The sequence below is a fragment of the Pantherophis guttatus genome, chromosome 8, assembly GCF_059756535.1.
Source record: "Pantherophis guttatus breed Tessera chromosome 8, ASM5975653v1, whole genome shotgun sequence".
Classification (NCBI taxonomy): Eukaryota; Metazoa; Chordata; class Lepidosauria; order Squamata; family Colubridae; genus Pantherophis; species Pantherophis guttatus.
The window spans coordinates 75172506-75196461 of record NC_142070.1 but is presented as its reverse complement, the minus strand read 5'-3'; the positions used below and the strand labels follow the sequence as shown (position 1 = coordinate 75196461).

At 43.9% G+C, this 23956-nt stretch overlaps 1 long non-coding RNA gene across 1 annotated transcript in view; it reads left to right on the top strand.

Moving 5' to 3' along the window:
- The first annotated feature begins 747 nt into the window (after window positions 1–747).
- Window positions 748–23956, top strand: part of LOC148112717 (uncharacterized) — a 42005-nt gene continuing 18796 nt past the window's right edge. Inside the window, exon 1 of the long non-coding RNA XR_015729182.1 lies at window positions 748–1871. This is a non-coding gene — a long non-coding RNA (uncharacterized LOC148112717). The remainder of the gene's footprint in view (window positions 1872–23956) is intronic.

Below are 23956 nucleotides of genomic sequence, written 5' to 3'. Positions count from 1 at the left end.
AAGGGGGGGGGAGAGGAGACGGGGGACCCCTGGCCGCAGCTCGAGGGGGGCGAAAAAGAGGCTTAATTCCCTTCCCGGAGAGCCGGTGTGTGTTTTGGGGGGTGGGAGACTGTCTCTTCCCCACCCGCAGCCGAACCGGCTGGGCGCCTCCTTCCTTCTCCGAGACAGCTGCAGGCGCTTCAGTTCGCCGGATCTCTTCCAGGCTGGCAGAGCTCAACGGGCCCGCCTCTTCAGCCTCCCTCCTCAGGTCTCTCTCTGTGTGTGTGTGTGATTGTGTGTATGGTGTATGTGTTGAAGCTCGCTCGCGCGCGCTTGCTTTTTTTTTCTTTCCAAGATCTGCAGCATCAGCGAGAAAACGCCACCTTGGCGCAGGCTCAATGCGCCTCGCCGCAGTCCCCGTGTGGGGCGGCGGAGGGGATGTTTGGGGGGGGGGAGAGAGAGAGAGGAGGCGGGTGTGTGTGGGGTGGGGGGTTGGCACCGCCGGCAGTTTCTCGGCGGGTTAAACGAGATTAATCCCAAATCTCCGCATTGTTTGTCAAGCGGCTTGACACTCACTCTCTCTCTCTCCCTCCCTTCTTCCCTCCCTCCCTCTCTCTCTCTTTCTCCCTCCCTCCCTCCCTCTCTCTTTTTCTTTCTCCCTCCCTCCCTCTCTCTCCCTCCCTCTCTTTCTTTCTTTCTTTCTCCCTCCCTCTCTCTCTCTCTCCCTCCCTCTCTCTCCCTTTCTTTCTTTCTTTCTCCTTCCCTCCCTCTCTCTCTCTTTCTCCCTCCCTCCCTCTCTCTTTTTCTTTCTCCCTTCCTCCCTCTCTCTCCCTCCCTCTCTTTCTTTCTTTCTTTCTCCCTCCCTCCCTCTCTCTCTCTCTCTCCCTCTCTCTCCCTTTCTTTCTTTCTTTCTCCTTCCCTCCCTCTCTCTCTCTCTCTTCTGCCCCCCCTCCGCAGTCTCTCCATCCCTCTCCGAATCTCATCTCCTCCCTCCACTCTTTCCAAAGCCCCCCCCCCCCCGGGAGGCAGACCGTCTCCGCCAGGCGGCCCCCGTTGTGGAAGAGAAGAGCGCTTCTGCATTCCGGGTTTTTTTTCTTTTTTTCCTTTGCAACCGCGGAGGAGCTGCTGCTGTCCATCGCTCACTCAACCCCCACCCCGGTTGCCTTTTTCGGGGAGACGACTTGGAAGCTGAACCCCGTTTCTCTCTCTCTCTCTCCCCCATCTCCCCCACTCTCCCACCCCGACAGGAACGATGGACCAACCGGTTTGGATTAAGTCTCGGTTCTTTTTTTATTTTCGGCGGCGGTTGGTTGGCTGGCAGCTTTCTGAGCTGTCTGAAACCCCCCCCCTCTCAAAAAAGGAGGGGGAGGGGGTCGCGGAGCTGCAGTGGGGGAAAGACGTAGCCCGGGACGCCCCCCTCCCCCCCCCGTTGTCGTCCGTCCCCCTCCCCACCTGTAAACCCTCCGATTTAAATTTGCGGGAATTGCAAAGCCTTTTTCCGCAGTGTGTCGTCGGTGTGTAGGGGCTGTGTGGATGCGCATGGGGGGGGGGGAGAGAGTGAGAGAGAGAGAGAGAGAGACACTGCTCTTCTGCTGCGCGGTTTTACTCGTCGGAATGCTCTTGCCAGCATGCGGGTTTGCTCCTCCACCCCCCCCTGCTCTACTTGCTTCCCTTTGCGTCTTTTCCCGGCGGGGGGAACCTCGCAGCGCAAATCCCGAGGATGCTGCTTTTCCCCCAAACCCCCCAATTAATAAACGCCCCTTCTCCATCCTCCCCTCCGCCCTCGTTCTTCGGCAGCGCCTCCCCTGCATTCGCTCGCCGGCTGCCTTCCCTGTTCCGGAATGCGGCGGTGACCTTCACGCTGGATGGGTTCCCCCTCTTTGCAAGCAGAGGTAACGCCGTTCACCCACCCACCCTCCTCCTCCTCCGCCTCCTCCTCCTCTTCTTCCTCTATGCTCACCCACTCCCACCACCACCATCACTTCACCCCGGCAGGGAAATCAGTAGAGCACCAACCTGTGCAAGTAAGTAGTCTTACTTGCCCCGGTTGGCACGTGCTGAGTAGGGCAGGGGTGAGTGGTTAGGAGAGCAGCCCCCCTTCCCCGTCCTCGACCCCTCTTTCCCCTCCTTCCACGCGACCCCCCTTCCCCCCCCCAATTCTAGAAAAGCGATCCGCCTTGCGCCGCGCGCGCCTCCTTTTCTCCCCCTTTTCCCCGTCTCCCGAACTGGCTGATTAGGGTCCTGCGAGCGTTAGAATTGTGCTGATGGCACGATTTCTTTTATTTTTATTTCTTTTATTGTGATTTATATGCCGCCCTTCTCCGGAGACTCAGGGCGGCTTACAATGTGCTAAGCAATAGCCTTCATCCTTTTGTATATTTATACAAAGTCAGCTTATTGCCCCCACAAACTGGGTCCTCAATTTACCTACCTTAGAAAGGATGGAAGGCTGAGTCAACCTTGAGCCTGGTGAGATTTGAACTTGCAGTAATTGCAGGCAGCAGATGTAAGTGGATGTTAATTAGTCTGCTGAGCCACCAGAGCTCCTGTCAATCGGCAGCAAGTGGAGATTCTCCTCTGGATGGAGGGGGGGAGACGAGAGGGGGGGAAGGGCCTCGGGTACCGCCACTGCTGCTCTTCAGGGAAAGCTGGGGAGGGGGGGATCCCCACCCCCCAGTCCAGAACCGGGCGGGCCGCGCAAACAAGCAAAACCCCATCCTTGGGATACAGGCAGCCATGCAAAAAAACCCCGTCCTCCTCCCCTGGGTGTGTGTACGTGGGGGAAACCTTTCTCCAGGGAACCTGTGCCCCCCCCCCAAATATTGGGGGGGTGAGGGCAGTGCTGTAAAGGATGAGAGAATGGAAGTGTGGGGGGGATTTTGGAAGGTGAATGGGCTGGGAGCTGTTCCCTTCCTTCTTCTCTGCAATTGGATTAATTCCAATTTGGGGATGGGGGAGAGAGGATGAAGGATGAAAGTCCTTTGGATGGTGGCATTGAGCCACCTCTGCACCGGTTGAATGCCCTGCCCTGTCTGCCCTCCCCTCCCCCACCCGTGGTCTTGCAAAAGATCTCCAACAGTTCCAACTGAGCTCCTTTGAGAACCTGCCCGCCCGCTCGCTCACTCCCATGTCTGAACCGGTGGTGGTGGTGGATTTTGGATCTCAACCAGATCTGGGAGGTGGGGGATGGGGAGGGAAAGGAGGTTAAGCTTGGACAATCCTCTGGGCAGGATTTCCAGGAAGAATCTTCCAGGAACGGGGTGGGGGGGGGCATCCCCGCCACCACGTGGCCTGTGAGCTGGAAAAGGTTAAATAGAGTAAAAATGAGATTGTTGGTTGGAGGCATGTATGGTGGGGGGAGGGTGCCCAGTACAGAGACAGACAGTGACTGATATGATTGCGGATGTGGGAGAGAGAGAAAGAGAGAGAGAAAGAAGAGGGAAAAAAACAACCTAACTCGACAACTCCACCAAGGGACAAACAGAAGAAATGACACCTCCAGATCTGATGACCTTTTTCCTTCTTCAAATCCAAGGAAGAAGGACATCCTGGCTGAGTTTAGCTCTCTTTTGTGGTTTGATCTTCCCTGGCTTGCTTTCCCATCGAAAAAGGGTTTTTTGATCCTTCTACCAGCCCCAGAGTTTAACAATCCTTAGGAGAAAAAAAAGAAAGAAATTGGATTGGCCACTTCAGAAGGAGGTAGTCAACAGCAACCGTTTATTGAAGTTCTCTTCCCACTCCTACAATTTATTTATTTATTTTTGGGGGAGGGAGATGTTTGATGGACTCCGCGAAGAAAGGAAAGCAAAAAAGAAAATCAGTAACTGAAAGCGTGGATTTTCTCTCTCCCAACGGCAAAGGAGAAAGGGAAGGCTGCCTAAAAACATGCAAAAATCATACTTCTTCCTTCTGAATTTGGGAAGGGACCTCCACCGTGAATCCCTGTTGCGTATTGTTGCTGAGAGACCTGCATTGCCTATATGTCCCTCTGTAATTGCTTCTAACTGAAGACTGCGTGTTTTCTGTGTGTGTGTGAGAGAGAGAGAGATGCAGAGATTACCCCTAATTCGGTGGTGAAATCTGAACCAGTTTGCTACGGGTTTGCTGCAGGGGTAAAATGCTCCCGGTTCAGACCGGATCACTTGATCCGGTAGCGATGGAGGCGGGTGGTTCAGAGAACTGGTAGCAAAAATCCCTGCTCCCTCCCATGCCCAGCTGAGCTGCGCGATCATCAGAGGCTTTTTTTTTTTTACTTTTAAAAGCATTTTTTCTACAACCTCTTCGACCAAAAGAAATGCTTTTAAAAGTGAAAAAAAAAAAAAGCCTCTGATGATCACGCCGTTCAGCTGGGATCGTCAGAGGCTTTTGTTATCTTAAATTGGGGCCAAATTAATATATATCCTTTTAATTGTTTTTAATGTTTGTATTGTATGTTTTTATCTGGCTGTACACCGCCCTGAGTCCCTCGGGAGAAGGTGCGGTATATAAATTCGAGATTAAATAAATAAATAAATAAATAAATAAATAAATAAATAAATAAATAAATAAAAATACTGATGATCACGCGGCTCAGCTGGCATCGTCAGAGGCTTTTAAAAGCATTTTTTTTCTACAACCTCTTTGGCCAAAGAGGTTGTACGAAAAAAAGATGGCTTAAAAAGCCTCTGACGATCCCAGATGAGTTGCTTGATTGTCAGACGCTTTTGAAAGCATTTTTTTCCTGCAACCTCTTAAGGTGGTAGAAAAAATGCTTTTAAAAGTAAAAAAAAAAAAAAAGTTGGCCACGCCCACTCAGTCACATTACCCCCACCACCAAGCCACGCCCACAGAACCGGTAGTAACAAATTTTACATTTCACCACTGGTTTGCTGGCCGCGCATGCACAGTGCATATTGCGCATGTGTGTGCATTGTGCACAAAACACGTACACATGTGATTGCGCACAAAACACGCTGCATGCACGCATGCACAGTACATGCCAAATGCGCACTTCATGCAGAAAAAGGAGGCTTGGGAAGGTAAGTAGCACAGCGAAGGGGGGGAGAACAGCTGTGCTGCGTGATTTAGATTCACTAGAAAGCAGAAAGCGCGGCACAGCTGATTGTCGGAAATACCGGTTCGAAGGAACCAGTAGCTTTTTTTTTCTACCAGTTCACCCAAACCGGTAGTTTTTATCACTACCGGTTTGCCCGAACCGGTAGTTTTTATCACTACCGGTTTGCCTGAACCAGTAGTTTTTATCACTTCCAGTTTGCCCGAACCGGTAGTTTTTATCACTTCCTGTTTGCCTGAACCAGTAGTTTTTATCACTACCGGTTTGCTTGAACCGGTAGTTTTTATCACTTCCTGTTTGCCTGAACCGATAGTTTTTATCACTTCCTGTTTGCCCGAACCAGTAGTTTTTATCACTACCGGTTTGCCCGAACCAGTAGTTTTTATCACTTCCTGTTTGCCCGAACCGATAGTTTTTATCACTTCCTGTTTGCGCGAACCGGTAGTTTTTATCACTACCGGTTTGCCCGAACCGGTGCGAACCAGTAGGATTTCACCACTGCCCTACTTCCTATCGTATTCCTATGTTGAAAGAACAGAGGGTGGCTTCTAATAGGATTAAACGCCATTTAGAAATGAATCTTTCCGACAAATACAAACAAAACATTGCATTGTGCTTTAAAAAAGTGTTTCTCTTGCAGTATATGAAATGAAGCTGAATAAAATCTCCCCCTTATTAATCTGGCACCAACATATTCCCCTTTCATGGTTTAAAGTACAGGGAAGTCCTTGACCTACAACCATAAATGGGGCCCAAAATTTCCGTTGCTAAGTGACACCTGGGCGGTGATCGCTACCGGATCGCCAAACCACAGGAAAAAAAATCGCTACCGGATCGGGCGATCCGGTTCGATCTGGGATCATTTCACCTGTGGTTTAGGGGCAGGGAGGGCATGTGTGTGTGGAGATAGCTGGGGTGTTGTAGCCAAAATAAAATTCTTTCCCCTGGGGACCAAGGACATTGCCACGGATGATTGGAAGGTGGAGACTGAAGACAACCAACAGTTAGACTGTGTGCTGATTAGATCATGTGACTGATGACTCTGGTGGGGAAGTTACATACTTTTAATTGGGTGTAAAACCGGTGGGAAAGTAGAGCCGGTTTTTCACCAAGACTGTGCCAATATGATACGTCCCAATAAAATGTTCTTTGACGGATATGCCTGACTCGGAGTTTTCTTTGTTGCGGATGTATTAGTTGGAACCTTGACACAACCGTTTATCTGAAATGGTATAGGTCTCCTGTTTGAGCAGGGGCTTGGGTTAGAAGGTCTTTCAACTCTATTATTCTATGTCCCAGCAGTGGAATTTTTTTTTTTAAATTTGATTTATATGCCGCCCTTCTCCGGAGACTCAGGGCGGCTTACAATGTGCTAAGCAATAGCCTTCATCCTTTTGTATATTTATACAAAGTCAGTTTATTGCCCCCACAAACTGGGTCCTCAATTTACCTACCTTAGAAAGGATGGAAGGCTGAGTCAACCTTGAGCCTGGCGAGATTCGAACCTGCAGTAATTGCAGACAGCTGGTCTAATAACAGGGGATTCACTTACCTTTCCTACCGGTTCGCAAAAATGAGCACGTGCCACCTCTGCGCATTCGCATGGCCTTCTGCACATGCGCAGTAGTGGCGCATTATGTCCGGGTAGGCAAGCGGAGCCTCCCACAGTCGCCGTTACCGGTTCGCACGATCTGGAGAGAACCGGCTGAATCCCACCACTGCTATGTTCTATGTTCAGACAAATTCCGGATCTGCGTACCTTCCGTCGCACGCTTAAGACGTTCCTATTCCAGCAAGCCGGCCTGACCTAAACTTTTCCTCTTTTAAATGGGAATTTTAAATTTCGTTTTAAATTATTGGGGTTTTAATTATGGTTCAGCCAAATTTATTTAATTTGTTTTATCTCTATTTTAAATTTTGTATTTATATGTTTTATTTTATGGCTGTTCACCGCCCTGAGTCCTTCGGGAGTAGGGCGATATACAAATTTAATAAAATGTAAATGTAAATGTAAAAATTCTCATGAGATGCTTCAGTTCCTTGAGCAGTTGTTATCACTTGTTGCTTGCTTGTTTGTACACTGAGAGCTTCTGCACCGGAGACAAATTCTTTGTGTGTCCAGTCACACTTGGCCAATAAAGAATTCTCTTCTCTTCTCTTCTCTTCTCTTCTCTTCTCTTCTCTTCTCTTCTCTTCTCTTCTCTTCTCTTCTCTCTAATCTCCATTCTATTCCCAGATGTTGTTTTCTGCTTACTCGGCCTTTTGCTGTCTTCAGATCCTCAAACTTTTTCTCCTCTCACACCCACAATGCTGTAGCCTAAGGGCCTGAGTGGGATGAAGCTGCCTACAGACATTGAGACATTCCTCAAAATGCCAGGATGTGGTCAGTTAGCCAGACAGCTGCCAGGCCGGTGGGGGGGTGGGAGGGAGGGGCTTGCAAATAAACTGTATGAGCAGAAGAATAAATGAATGAGTAAGCCTAGATCTACTCAAGTTTCAGGGCCTGTAACTTTGATGTCCCTTTGAGAGAAAGCATGAGCTGAGCTGAGCTGAGCCTTGGTGAAGCTTGTCAGCCTGGCTGCAGCTGTTTTCCCCAAATGCAGAGTGCAACCTCAGCCCTTCATTCCTTCACAGGCTGCTTTGATGTACTTTATTTATTTATTTATTTATTCATTCATTCATTCATTCATTCATTCATTCATTCATTCATTCATTCATTTGTTTTAATTTGTATACCGCCCTTCTCCAGCAGGACTCAGGGCGGTGAACAGCCAGAATAAAACAGAACATAACAAAATTTAAAAACGGTTTAAAAATAATTAAATATTTTTGGCCGCAATTTAAAGCAACCCAATTAAAATCAATTAAATTTAACCAAAACTGGGGGATCAAGCCAGCCCGGCTAGGTGAAATAAATAAGTTTTCAGGGCCCGACGAAAAGTCCGGAGGTCTGGTATTGTACGTATCTCTGGGGGGAGGTTGTTCCAGAGGGCGGGCGCCGCCACACAGATTTAAAGCTAAGTCTATATATGCTTGTTTCTAACTTTATGCTAAGTTGTTAACAATGGTCTCTTGTGTTCATTATAAAGGTACATACTGTATAGCTTATTTTGACCAGACAATTAGTTCCTAAGCTCTCTTAAATGCCTTCCTTCCACAACACATTTTTTTTAAAAAAAATAAAAAATAAAATCCAGTAAACCATGAAATGGTTGGCATTCAGCCGGTTCGGACCAGTTCAAGCGAACCCGTAGCAGCGACTATGCCATCCTATTTAGCCACATTTTCTAAGCCGCGCACGTGCACATTTTCGATGCGCGGTGAACTGGTGGTAAAATTATGTGAAACCCATACTCTGAATTGGGACATTGTATCTTTCGTCTACAGAAAAGATAGTGAAAGGAATAATAGGAAAGCAGGGTTTTTTTTTTTAAATTGTCTTTATAAACTGTAGCATCTTTTGTAATTTCACTTCCAATGGAAAAAAAGAAGAAGCTGGTGAACATTCCACTTCTTAGAATATAGAACATAAAATAGTTAGAGTTGGAGGCCTTCTACTCTTCTGCTTTCACACGTGTTCCTCTGAGCTCAGAAACTGTTCCATAGAGAGTCAGCATATTGCCCCCAACAATCTGGGTCCTCATTTTACCGACCTTGGAAGGATGGAAGCAGTGGTGAAATCTGAACCATTGGTTCGTTGGCTGTGCATGCACGCTGGGCATCCCGCTTTTGCAAAAAATGAGACTTTCTTTTTTGCGAAAATGGGATGTGCAGGGGGGGGGCTTTCGGGAGGCCAAAAGTGGCTATATTTGGGGAGGGGGGAAGTGCATCTTATAGTCCAAATGATATATGATGGGACATGACAGAAATCATATGCCATATTCTTCCAGAATTTTCTACAACTTCAAAATTCTTTGCTACTCATTCATGCAAGTACTAATTAGACCCAACTTCAAAACAAAACAAAACAAAACAAAACAAAACAAAACAAAACAAAACAAAACAAAACAAAACAAAACAAAACAAAACAAAACAAAACAAAACAAAACAAAACAAAACAAAACCAACCCTCTGGAGTGAAGACAGGGCTGGCCAGAAGCTGTCATCTCCTGAATTTCTCTTAGTTTAGTGGTGCTAAATAAATATATATACTAGTAAAACTCTCATAGTTATGACCTTTAACTGGATAAAACAATGAATCATAAGATGACACTTTTTGAACCAAGGTACCTTGGGGGTGTGTTAACTTATACAGTGTGTCCAAAATTTGGGAATAAACTCTCAAATGAATTCCCTCAAAACTCAGGGAATAAAACTGAGGTAAAATGTAGCTGCTTCAGTGCTATTGGGTATTGCTACACTGCTAAGCTGCTGATGTGGTCATGTGATCTTCATTTTCAATATTCCATGACAGTTTCCCAGCCAGTCTCGCAATCCCTTGCTCCCTGCTCCATCCAGGAATAGCTACGGTATTTACCTGCCTGCTGCAAAGGGAGGGAAGGAGGGAGGGAGGGAGGGAGGGAGGGAGGGAAGGAAGGAAGGAAGGAAGGAAGGAAGGAAGGAAGGAAGGAAGGAAGGAAGGAAGGAAGGAAGGAAGGAAGGAAGGAAGATTTCTGATGCTCCCTGCCAGATTCCCAGAAGGAAATTCAGTGGGGAAGCCAGCAGGAAGTCGGTCCTTCTCCCACTGCCTTTTAGGCCTCTCTTGGTCATTCTGTGTTTAGGTAAGAAACTATCTCTGAAACAATGGCCCAACAGGGCACGGGTTATCTAATAAACAAAGAACAAAACCTTTCATCTGGTTCTAATAAAAGTTACCAGGTTTGAGCAGAGCTTCCACCGATATCAAATCGCGGTGAACCAAGAGAGTGATTCAATTTACCATTTCAGATCCCTCAACGGCAGCTCAGGTTTTCTCCGCCGTGAGAAATGAAATCCACAAATGCAGCACAAATTCACTTCGCCGCGTTGCCTAGGGTGTATCAAGGTATACGTTTGGACGGAAAGGGAAGGCTATTTACCTAGAGTTCCGTTGATGTGACAAGATTAATGTGAAATGATAAATGAGAACGGTGGGTAACAAAGGCTCAGATAACCAGAATGTGCTCTAATGTTTCTATACTATGGGGAACTACCAGGCCCTCATAGAAGAAAATACCACTCTCTGTAATTCTATAGGCTTTGAAACTGCTTCTGAAAATACTGTGCCAAAACCCGTCTTCCAAGTTCTACAAAACTTTTCTCCCTCTTCGAAGAAGATTCCCTTGTTTCTGTCAAATTCTCACCATACTGGATTTCTTTAGACTTATTTTTTTTTAAATTGAATTTGTTTTTCAGATGAAAGGCCCTGCAGTCCATTCTCTTTCTGTCTACTAGCATTCTTGACCAGAAGTGGGCATTACATAATGTAACAACCGGTTCGCCGAGAACCCAAAAATGCAAGTGTGTGCCCCTTCCGCGCATGCGTGTGACTCGGATGGGTTCTAAATTTTTTTACTACCGGTTCTGTGGGCGTGGCTTATTTTGTGGGTGTGGCTTGGAGGTCATGTGACTAGGTGGGCATGGCTAGCTGGTCAGAGTCATTTCTGGAAGGTCCTCGCACTTACGACCAGTCCTCGCACTTACGACCCGACTCATTTGTTTGCTTTTAACACTGATCAGCTGTAGGGCGGCCCTTTGAAGCCCCGCGGCAAGAGTGTAAACAGTTTTTTTCCCTCTAGTCATCAGCTGGGACTCAGGAGGCAGCAATAGATTGGGGGTGGGACCAAATAAAAGGTAATAATAATGTGGGTGGGTGGGTAGGTGGGTGGGAGGGCGGGTAGGAAGAACCTGTTCGGTGACGTCATATCGTCACCGCTACCGGCTCGGCTGAACCGGACCGAACCGGGAGGAACCCACCACTGGTGTGATTTCAAACGCATGGCAATTATATAGGACAGGATAGCACCAGGGCAGGTGGGCAGGCGGGCGGGTGGGCCCAGCCTCTGGTCGGAACTGGCATCATCTGACATCTCATCTCTGTTCTTGACTCTCCCAATTTTCTGATCTTCTAAAATCCTAAGGCCGTGATGGCGAACCTATGGCACACCTATTGCCCTAGCTCAGCTCCAGCGCACATGTACGTGCCGGCCAGCTAATTTTCTGGCCTTCCAGGCCCACCGGAAGTTAGGAAACAGGCCATTTCCAGTCTCTGGAGGGCCTCTGGGGCGGCTGGGGTAAGGCCATTTTTGCCCTCCTCAAGCTCAAGAAAGCTTCTGGAGCCTGGGGAGGGCAAAAAAAACAGGCCTATTGGGCCCACGGTGCCATCGCATGCCAAAAGCAGGGGGAGCACGCGGGGTGGGGCGCATGAATTATGGGTGTGGGCACGCGTGCACATGAACCCCCCCACACACTCCCCCTGCTTTTGGCATGTGATGGCAAAAAGATTAGCCATCACTGTCCTAAGGGATGAGTCCCCCCCACGCCCCCCCGGGATTCTTTGGGCATTTAGTTCAAATGTGTGAAGTTAGGAAGCTACAAACCATTAAAGAGATGATTGCTTGGTGAAAGATACACACTGCTTTACGGTTTATTTACAGCTTTGTTCATTGGTCTATTTATTGAGTTTTATCCCACCTTTATTTCTTTACAACTGAAGGCAGCATACATAATAGGAATAGCACTTACGGTAGACTTATATAACGCTTCACAGTGCTTTACAGCACTGTCTAAGTGGTTTTACAGAGTCAGCCTGCCAGGGGCCTGGAAGCCATCTTTTTCATTGGATCTGCCACATTTACTACTGTGGGAAACTGGGAGGAGGGATTGTATTGAGCCAGGGTACTATGTAGTCATAATAACATTCCTTTCTCAGAAAGTCAAGGACATCTTGCCCTGCACCTGGATGGCTGGAACTGAGAGGCATCTCCAGTTGGGACAGTGCTTGGATTGGACCATGTGATGGACATGTGGGTTTTGGGCAGGGACCTGAACATTCCTTTGGGTGGGGAAAACCTGGAAGCTTTCAGATTCGGGTTTTCCCAGATGTGCCAATAGGACATCTCTAATAAAATGGAACTTTGAGGAAACTCAAGCCTCGTAGTTTTCTTTGGTTGGGGGTGTTACTTGGAACCCTGACACAGCCTATTGCCCCCAACAATCTGGGTCCTCATTTTACCAACCTCAGAAGGATGGAAGACTGAGTGTTCTCTCTTCCTATTTACTATCTTGTACCAAAAATCTTCTTTGAACACCAAAGAATTGAGGCCTTTGAACTATGATGCTGGAGAAGATTCCTGCGAGTCCCTTGGACTGCAAGGCGATCCAACCGGCCAGTCCTAGAGGTAGTCAACCCTGACTGCTCTTTAGAAGGCCAGATCCTGAAGATGAAACTCAAATCCTTTGGCCACCTAATGAGAAGGAAGGACTCACTGGAGAAGAGCCTAATGCTGGGAACGATTGAGGTCAAAAGAAGAATGGGACAACAGAGAATGAGGTGGCTAGACGGAGTCAATGAAGCAGTTGGTGTGAGCTTAAATGGTCTCTGGGGGATGGTAAAGGACAGGAAGGCCTGGAGAAACATTGTCCATGATGTTGAAATGGGTTGGACACGACTTCATGATTAACAACAACAACAAAATTAATGGTTTGGACTATTATCTTATCTGCTGGTCTTATCTCTGCCTCATTTTCATTCAATTGAAAGGGAAGGTTTGGGAAACAACAAGTAGAACTAGACAGTGTTGCATACACTCTAGTCTGATTCACAAGCTCTTAAGAGCTGCAATGATGCAGTGGTTAGAATGCAGTACTGCAGGCTAATTCTGCCAACTTCCAGCAGTTCGATTCTCAACATCTCAGGGTTGACTCAGCCTTCCATCCTTCCGAGGTTGGTAAAAACGAGGAGCCAGATTGTCATATTCTTATATATTCTTGAGTAGGTTTATTCCCTTTGTCTTCCACCAACACTGTTTTTATAAAATCCCTCCCATATTTCATTATAATTGTTTGCTTTAATCATCCCTTTTTCAAATTTAATTTCTGTTGTTAATTTGTCATTTGTTGCCATACTCCAAATTTCATTATACCACTCATTTCTTTGAATATCCCGATTTCGTCCGCAATATTTGCCATCACTAATCGAGCTGCCATTATCAAATTTACAATCAATTCCTTTTTTGTTTCATTTATATCCCATTTTTCCACCAGCAACAGTAATGCAATCCTCGGTGACATATCTAAATTTACATTCAAAAGTGCTCCAATTTCTCTAAACACCATGTCAGGGGTGAAATCCAGCAGGTTCTGACAGGATCTGGAGAACCGATAGAGGAAATTTTGAGTAGTTTGGAGAACCGGTAGTACAAATTCTGACTGGCCCCGCCCCCATCTATTTTCTGCTTCCTGAGTCCAAGCTGATTGGGAGGAAATGGGAATTTTGCAGTAACCTTCCCCTGGATATCCATTTTCCTTAACTCTAACTGACATATTCTTATATACTCTTCTATTCCGAATATTTTTTCCAATCATTATCATTTATTTCTCCTAAATCTGATTCCCAAATTAATTTTAAACCTTTTGCAAAATCTCTGAGTTTCAAGTTCTTCTTATAATGGGTGGAACTTCTTCCTGTACTTGATGGAATGTGTATTTTTTCAGGCCAAGGGCTAACCCACTCCCCTTCCTTTTTTCCCTCATTATTGTTCACTTCCTTCTGTCTGAATTGTCTAAGGGTCTTTGACCCCATATATCGATCCAGACTTCTGTGAGAAGGCTGGTGAGTCTGATAAATGGTATCTCACTTACTTGTGTACCGCTGTCTCTATTGGCCAAATATGGAAACTTTCCAGGGGAGAAATGCTCCCGGTTCAGACCAGATCGCCCGATCCGGTTGCTATGGCAGCAGGTGGTTCGGAGAACCGGTAGCAAAAATCCCTGCCCGCCCCCCATGCCCAGCTGAGCCGCGCAATCATCAGAAGCTTTTTTTTTTAATTTTTAAAAGCATTTTTTTTACGGAGGAAGATGTGGTAGAAAAAAAATGTTTTTAAAAGAAAAAAAGGCTCTGCCGATCAGACAACTCAGCTGGGATCGTCAGAGGCTTTTAAAAGCATTATTTTCTACAATCCCTTCGGCCGAAGAGGTTGTAGAAAAAATGGTTTTAAAAGTAAAAAAAAAAAAAAAGTTGACCACGCCCACTCAGTCATATTACCGCCACTACCACCAAGCCACGCCCACAGAACCGGTAGTAACAAATTTTACATTTCACCACTGAAACTTTCCCTAAAAACTCCTCCCATGAAAGTAATTTGCAAAGCCTAGATCAGAGGTGTCCGATTCAAGGCCCGTGGGCCAGATCTGACTTGCGAGGTGGTTAGAACCGCCCTCAAATCTCACCAGGCTCAAGGTTGACTCAGCCTTCCATCCTTCCGAGGTCGGTAAAAATGAGGACCCAGATTGTCGGGGGCGAGAGGCTGACTCTCTAAACCGCTTAGAGAGGGCTGTAAAAGCACTGTAAAGCGGTATATAAGTACTATTGCTTTACAACAAGCAAAAATGATGTTTACAAATAAGCAGCTGGCGTAATGAATACAGTCGGTTGCAATTTAAAACCGGGAGGGGGTAGGGGTGGGGAATGAACAGAGAAGGCTGCTTTATGCTATTGCCGCTAGTCTTTGTGAGCACACTCGGAATAGAATGCAGCGATTGTTTTCGAGCATACCAAGTGCCATCTATATGAAGCATAACCTTCCAAACTGTCCAATTTCTGGCATACCAAGCAGCCCAAGTATTTGGCTGATGCAATGCATGTAGCATAGGTTATGGTTTGTGCTGATTCGGAACATCAGAATATAGCCTAACCAAGTTGGAAGGGACCTTGGAAGTCTTCCAGTCCAATTCCCTGCTCAAGCAGGAAATCCTATACCATTTCAGACAGTTATCCAATCTCTTCTTAAAAACCTCAAGTGTTGGAGCATTCACAACTTTTGGAAAGCAAGTCGTTCCACTGATTAATTGTGCTCACAGTCAGGAAATTTCTCCTTAGTTCTAAGTTGCTTCTCTCCTTGATTACTTGCCACCCATTGCTTCTTGTCCTGCCCAGGGGTGGGTTTCACTCAGGGGTGGGTTCTAAAAATTTTTTACTACCAGTTCTGTGGGTGTGGCTTATTTTGTGGGTGTGGCTTGGAGGTCATGTGACTAGGTGGGCGTGTGGGCGTGGCTAGCTGGTCAGAGTCATTTCTGGAAGGTCCTCGCACTTACGACCAGTCCTCGCACTTACGACCCGACTCATTTGTTTGCTTTTAACACTGATCAGCTGTAGGGCGGCCATTTGAAGCCCAGCGGCAAGAGTTTAAACAGTTTTTTTTCCCTCTAGTCATCAGCTGGGACTCAGGAGGCAGCAATAGATTGGGGGTGGGACCAAATAAAAGGTAAGAATGACGTATGTGGGTGGGGGGGGAGGGCGGGGGGGAGAACCGATTCGGTGACGTCATATCGTCACCGCTACTGGCTCTGCCGAACTGGACCAAACCGGGAGGAACCCACCACTGGTTTCACTTCATGTTATTACCGGTTCTCCGCGTGTGCACACCAGGAATGGGGTCTACTTACCTTTACTACCAGTTTGCAACGGGATTGCGCGCACCTGTGAGCGAAGCCGATGATGACATCCGGGATGGTGGGCGGGGCCTCCCGCCAGTTTTACTACTGGTTCTTGCGAACCGGTCTGAACCGGGGGCAACCCACCACTGATGCACATGCTCGCTTTGTGCGTGTGTGTGTGTCCAGTTGCGCATGCACCTTCCTTCTGCGCATGCACCCGACCTTCTGCACATGTGCTTTGCTCGCGCACAAACCTTCCACGCATGAGCCCAGCAGATTGTCAGAACTACTGGTTCACCCAAACCGGTCCGAACCATCAGCAGCCCGTCACTGTATAGGCATAAGCAATAAATTAGCTCAAGAGCCTTGGTAGTACAGTGGTCTAAGGCACCCTGTTATTAAGCTGGTTATTAAGACCAGCTGCCTGCAATTACTGCAGGTTCGAATCTCGCCAAGGCTCAAGGTTGACTCAGCCTTCCATCCTTTCTAAGGTAGGTCAATTGAGGACCCAGTTGTGGGGGCAATAAGCTGACTTTGTATAAAATATACAAAAGTATGAAGGCTATTGCTTAGCGCATTGTAAGCCGCCTTGAGTCTCCAGAGAAGGGCGGCATATAAATCAAATAATAATAATAATAATAATAATAATAATAATAATAATAATAACAACAACAACAACAACAACAACAACAACAACAACAACAACAGGCACTTGGTCCACAATACACCTGACATAACAATAACAATAATTGAAAAGAAAAAAGTATGGTTCATTGACATTGCAATACCTGGTGATGCACGGATGGAAGATAAGCAGCAAGAAAAAATCACAAAGTACCGGGACTTGCAAATTGAAGTTGAGAGACTGTGGAAAAAGAAATCGTGTGTTGTCCCGATTGTAATTGGAGCCCTCGGAGCAATACCCAAAGGGCTACCCCGCTATTTAGAAATTCTAAATTTGCCGGACTTGAACATTTTGACTCTACAAAAAACCACCTTACTCGGAACAGCTGACATCCTCCGACGATACCTTAACAGTTCCTAGGTCCTTGGTTAGGATTTGAGCTGCTGAGCTATTAACCAGCCTCACAGGCTGTGAATCTCACTAAAGATTAACCAGTAATAATAATAATAATAGTAATAGTAATAATAATAACTGAAAATTTCACATGGGGTCCTTTGTGCCTGACAACAATTGTCCCCCGGCCTTGAAGTCTACATGAACAAATAGGCAATGCACCTCTCATCACCCACATATTGGCAGTCATACCGACATAAATGTCAACATAAAACCTCTGTAGAAACTGAGATCCATCCCTTAATAGTTCTTCCCATCAAAGGATATTTAGCTCTGTTTGTCTGTCACGCTCAAGGGTGAAGACTTCAAGATGAGAGATAAAAAAAACAACCAAAAAAAAGGAGGTTACAGTTTAGTTCGGAAAATTCTCTGTCTTTAAAACGTGCGGGTTCAGAGTTGTGTGTATTTTCATAATACCAACAGATTCTAACCTTATGTCGGGATCAAAAGAACAAAACTGTTGTACTGGGGAAGGAGCGGGGTGGAAATGCAACACAGTTAAACCTTATTGGGTTGATTTGGAGAGACATTTATATAAGATTTTATATCAGATTTATATCAGATTTTCAAATTACTTTAAGCAATCTCTTGTTCCCTGTGGGCTGACTTTATCTTTTTTTTTTTTTCTTGCTAGTCATTACCTGAGGTTGCTCTTAGAGACATGATGGAAGTAGCAAGTGCAATGATTAATGCCTAGAATTTGCAAGAAAAAAAGATTACAGGGAGTTCCTCGACTTACGACCAACATTTATGTTGCTAAGTGAGACATTTGTTAAGTGAGTTTTGCCTGAACTTACGACCAACATTTATGTTGGTCTCTTGCTTGTGGTTTCACTTGCTAAGTGAGACATTTGTTAAGTGAGTTTTGCCCGAAGTCACAGCCTTTCATGCCACAGTTGTTAAGTGAATCGCTGCAGTTGTTAAGTGAGCAACACGGTTACTAAGTGAAGGTCGCAAAAGGGGATTACGTGACCCCCGGGACACTGCCACCGTCATAAATATGAATCAGTTAAGCGTCTGAATTTTGATCCTTTGACCATGAGGATGGCGCAATGGTCTTAAGATGTGAAAAATGGTCGTAAGTGACTTTTTCAATGCTGTCGTAACTTTGAGCGGTCACTAAACGACCCGCTGTAAGTCGAGAATTTCCTGTAGTGAACTCACAAGTGTGCTTCAATTTTTGCTATGTTTTCAAGGATTCCATCAATCACATTCTGAAACAATTCATCAACATTTTCCTTGGGCCATCCATCTTTGGAACCTTGCCACGAATTCAATCTCTGCAAAGGACTACGTTCAAATTGGTTCTTAAGGGGCACTTCGCTAGGCAGAAATATACTATAGGAATAAAATAAGGAGAATTAAGGAGAAATTTCCTGACTGTTACAACAATGCATCCGTGGAACGACTTGCCTCCAGAAGTGGTGAATGCTCCAACGCTGGAGGTTTTTAAGAAGAGGCTACACAACCATTTGTCTGAAATGATACAGGGTTTCCTGTCTGAGCAGGGGGTTGGACTAGAACACCTTCAAGGTCCCTCCCAATTTGGTTCTTCTTACATAAGTAAGATAATAGGTGTTGGAAGAAATATCCATCTGGTTCAGTTCCGAGCCGGGAGAAAAACGCTGGAAACATGGAGGCTGATTGGAAAGGGGGTTTAATGATGTGTTCTGTCCCCGTCCCCCCCCATACACACAAACAGCCAGCCGGGGGTTAAAGAAATACTCGGCACACACAAGGTTCTTTATCAGGAACTTGGCAGCAATACGATAACCGTCTGCCAAGTGCTTTACTACAAGAAGAGGGAGTGTTCCTCCACCAGATAACACCAACTAATACACACAGTTTTCAAAACAGTCCAGATCAAACATGAAACCTTCAGCAGATCAGGCATTGTACAAAGTGACTAGCCAGAAGTTAGCTTTGTCCATCACAGAGTCTAAATGGCCACCACACTCTCTTATATAGCCTGTGGGGTGTGGTCCAGTGACTCAGCTTAATCCCTGGCATGCCTCCTCATCTGCTGCAAACCTTTATCTCGTCTTCGTTGGCGTGGATCCAGGAATGACTTATCCCCCTCATCGCTGTCATCGGAGACACCTGGCTCCTGGTCAATCTCCTCTCCCTCGGCAGACACCTGAGGCATTGCCAGAGAGGAGGGGCCTGGAGAGGGAGGCCTGGCCGGCTCCTCTCCTTCATGTTCGGAGCCTTCTTCCTCCGATAAGATGGGCTTGGGGATCGGAGCCACAACATGATGAAGCAGAACCGTATGGATGCTCCTGGGCAGCTGATCACATGGAGTTGAGAGTGAAGGGTATATATACCTTCTCTTGGATTTTGCACTTGAGCTTCCTGTTCCAGTGCAAGAACATGTCATTGTATTGGCTGTTGGCAGACTCCCATGGGGTCATGTTTGTCTGAGTCAAGTTTGGTTGAAGTTTGCCAGATGATGCAACGTCTTTAAGAGATTGTGCAATGCAGTGAGTTCTACTGCTAGATAATCCTGGAGATAGATAATAATCTATCTACTGATAGATTATGTCCTGGAGGGTCATGTCTTAATCCCATCACCCTGGAGCTGAATATCTTTTGTTTTGTAGATAGATTGGCCCAATTCTTCTGGGGCTATTAAGAAATACATATCACAACAGCAGCGAGAATAATATATGCACAAAATTGGAAAAATAATAATATACCAACAGATAATATACAAACCGGATAAGAAAAGTTTTAGAGTGTGCAGAGATCGATAAACTCGCAAAAGAAACACAAAACAAGGAGAAAACAAAATATTACATGGTGTGGGACAAATGGTATGAATGGTTGGAGGAGAGGTATAAAGGGCAAGGAAAGATTAAACGAGGAAGATACAGGAGTTTGAATGTAGCAAAAAATATGTAGAAATGGAACGGACAGAGAATGCCTGATCGTAATTTGGTACATTGATATTTCCATATGTATAAATAAATATTAGAATCACATGTACAGATAGTAAATAGAAAAAAAGGGAGAAAAATGGATCTATAAGAAATGAAAACTGATGCGGAAATGTTGGAAAGAAGAAAATTTCATTTTTTGTTTTAAAAAAACTGTTCAATAAAAATTATTTTTAAAAAAGAAAAGAAAAGAAAGACTTGGGGGCTGCTTTCTGTTTTTAAAAACATGTTTTTCCTTTAGGGTAATATAATATAATATAATATAATATAATATAATATAATATAATATAATATAATATAATATAACATAACATAACATAACATAACATAACATAACATAACATAACATAACATAACATAACATAACATAACATAACATAACATAACATAACATAACATAACATAACATAACATAACATAACATAACATAACATAACATAACATAACATAACAAACACAACACAACACAACACAACATAATTATATAATATTATAATATAATGTAATGTAATGTAGTGTAGTGTAATGTAATGTAATAATAATATAATAATATAATATAATATAATATAATATAATATAATATAATATAATATAATATAATAATGTAATATAATATAATATAATATAATATAATATAATATATAATATAATATAATATAATATAACAAACACAACACAACACAACACAACACAACATAAGTATATAATATTATAATGTAATGTAATGTAGTGTAGTGTAATGTAATGTAATAATATAATAATATAATATAATATAATATAATATAATATAATATAATATAATATAATATAATATAATATAATATAATATATAATATAACAAACACAACACAACACAACATAAGTATATAATATTATAATGTAATGTAGTGTAGTGTAATGTAATGTAATGTAATGTAATGTAATGTAATAATATAATATAATATAATATAATATAATATAATATAATATAATATAATATAATATAATATAATATAATATAATATAATATAATATAATATAATATAATATTTTTAAAATATTTCTCAAAATATTTCATTTTTCTAGGAGGGATCTAGCTTCCCACATGGTTTATGATTTCTAAAATATACTGCATTTGTTTAAACGTTGCACAGAAAGGATCGTAAGAAAACAGTCAGTCCGGGAAAAAGTTTCTTTTACAAGTTGAGCTGCCTTCCAGGGCCACGATCAAATTCTTTGTGTCTATTCCTTCATTGCCATTAAAAAAAAAAACCATGCATTACTGCAACATCTGAACTGGATTGCTTTGAGTTTTCACTCCTTCATTAGGAAGAATTAACACTACAGGCCATAATTAAAAAGATTGCAACCAGACCATTGCATTTCATCATATCCCTGTCTTTGTCCTTTCCAAAATACCGTGAAGGCAAGACTTATCTGCTTTTTAGCAGACTGGCTGGCTACTTTCTTTTAAGAAAAGCACTTTGATGGTATCTCTAGAGATTACAATAATTTTTCATGCTGCCAATCTCAGGTTAAAACACACACACATATACAATCAATTGGAAATACATGTTATACAAGAAGGAAAGAATATAATTCCATGTTCAGACTTTTCTCTGATTTCTTATTTGTTCTAAGCCCGGTCCGTGTTTGTTACATGCATGTTTGTTACATGCGTGTTACATACCACCTAGAAATAAGGAGAAATTTTCTGGCAGTGAGAACAATCAACCAATGGAACGGAAGTTGCCTTCAGAAGTTGTGGGAGCTTCAACAAATGGCAGTCCAATCTCTTCTTGTTGATTAGCCATCACTGGTCTATAAGATGGACAGACATTTTCACCCCCTTTTGGGAGACAAAAAAGTGCATCATAGTCCGAAAAATACGGTAAGTAACTACATAAAGACCATAACATTTTAATATTTTGGGTGTTTCATTTGGTCGTAAGCATGAAAAACATTCCTAAGTTACTTTTGAGAGTGCCGTGGTGACTGAACAGTCACTAAATGAGCCTGCATTATTCTCCGCTAAGGTTGAAAGTAACGAATACAAAGCGATCTAAACAAATATAGACAAATATTCAGAAAAAAGAAGAGCAAATGACCTGGTTGCATTTCTTAATCATATTTTTTTTCTTACTTTAAAAAAACAATGCAAGACAGAGAAATCATTGCAATAATTTAGCACCATTTCAGTAAAAAAAATTGCAACATATAACCAAGGGTTTCATGTCCACAGTTTGTTTGGTTCTTTGCAGATTCGTCCCGATAAACCCCTTTTATTTGATTTACGGTGAATTCCTCTCCAGCAAAGTCTTTCCTCTCCCACAGTCTTCCAAGATAGTTCACAATTACCGACCTTTATCAGGCTTGGACAGTGGCCAGGCCGATATCTTTCAGACGCCGCAATACTTGGCAAGAATGCAAGAATGAAGTAATTGTCTCCTGCAAACGCCCCTCTCCTTTTGCTCCTCTTTTATTCCCTCTGGGAGGGGCCCTTCAACGTCCACCTGTGGCCTTACTCCTAAGTCGACCCTTGTTCCTTAGCTGTTCCCTTTGTCAGGCAACTCTGCACATGCGGCGACTGGGAATAGGTTCCAGCTGTTTGTCTGACTCCAAAGGCAGCTGATATCTATCATATGGCCCTGGCGCCAGTGGTGGGATTCAGCCAGTTCGGGAGAACCGGTTGTTAACTTTCTGAGCAGTTTGGCAAACTGGTTGTTGGAAGAAATCATTAGGGCAGAGAACCGGTTGTTAAATTACTTGAATCCCACTACTGCCTGGCCCCATGTCTGCTTCTAATATAGAACACTCGTCAGAGCCTTCCCCAGACTCCAGGACTGGTCCATGTTCCTTTCCAATCTCCAACAGAATCTTCTACCCCCTTAACATAGATAATTCTCTAGGGCGACTTGAGTTTCGTTTTCCAAACCCTTGAATTAGCCTTCGTTGATATTTTAAGGTATATAAAACAATGCACTTGTTGTGCTTGATACAGGGGTGAAATCCAGCAGGTTCTGGAGAACTGGTAGCGGAAATTTTGAGCAGTTCGGAGAACCGATAGTGTAAATTTTCGGAGAACCGGCAAATACCACCTCTGGCTGGCTTCAGAGTGGGATGGGAATAGAGATTTTGCAATATCCTTCCCCCTGGAGTGGGGTGGGAATGGAGATTTTGCAGTATGCTTCCCCTGCCACGCCCACCAAGCCACGCCCACCAAGCCACACCACACCCACCAAGCCATGCCCACAGAACCGGTAGTAAAAAAAAAATTGGATTTCACCAATGGTTTGATACTAAGATAGGGATGGCCACCAGCAAGGGAAGGTTCAAATCTACACACTGTTGTGTTGTTTACTTCCTACAAAATCCCCACACCGTGTTGGTGTTCCGGCAGAAATGGTAGAGATTTAATTCAAAACCACACATGTCGTCCTGTAGATTTCGACCCACTCATCCTCTCCCTACCCTGTGGACACCCTGTTAACTATTCATCGCTCTCTTCATAATTCTGGAGCTTCTAATTACGAGGATTGCCTTGTTTATGCCTATTAAGGTTGAGCCCCTTAATCATCTGGTTCATCCCTCCACAGGGAAAGTTGGCAGAACTTCCCAAAAGTGCTTTTTCAACCAGGACCTCGATGATTGAGAAGCTCCATAGATGCAAGGCAGAACCTTGAATGACTTGACTCCTTCAGCAATGTACAAAATCCTGTTCAAAAAGCAAATTAGCGATGTCCAAAGGTGGATTTGTCTAGTTCTTCCTTCCCAAGGAAGGTTGACTTTGTCTGTAGAGCTTCTAGCAGAAAGCAGCAGAGAGCCTCAGTGTGATCCGAACCACAATTGGTATCTTTATTTATTTATGAGTTTCAGACTCTCATTTTTAAGTACTGCAAAAGGAGGTTTTCCCCTGCAGCCATGATGGGATCAATATCTGTGAATTCAAGCCAGCTTTGATATGGATAAGGCCCACACACACATACCCCATAAAAGTCAACATCAAAGCAATCCTGCTCTTTAGTTTTTAGAATAGAATAGAATAGAATGGAATGGAATGGAATGAATAGAATAATGGAATGAAGAATAGAATAGAACAGAACAGAACAGAACAGAACAGAACAGAACAGAACAGAACAGAATAGAATAGAATAGAATAGAATAGAATAGAATAGAATAGAATAGAATAGAATAGAATAGAATAATGGAATGAATAGAATAATGGAATGAATAGAATAATGGAATGAAGAATAGAATAGAATAGAATAGAATAGAATAGAATAGAATAGAATAGAATAGAATAGAATAGAATAATGGAATGAAGAATAGAATAGAATAGAATAGAATGGAATAATG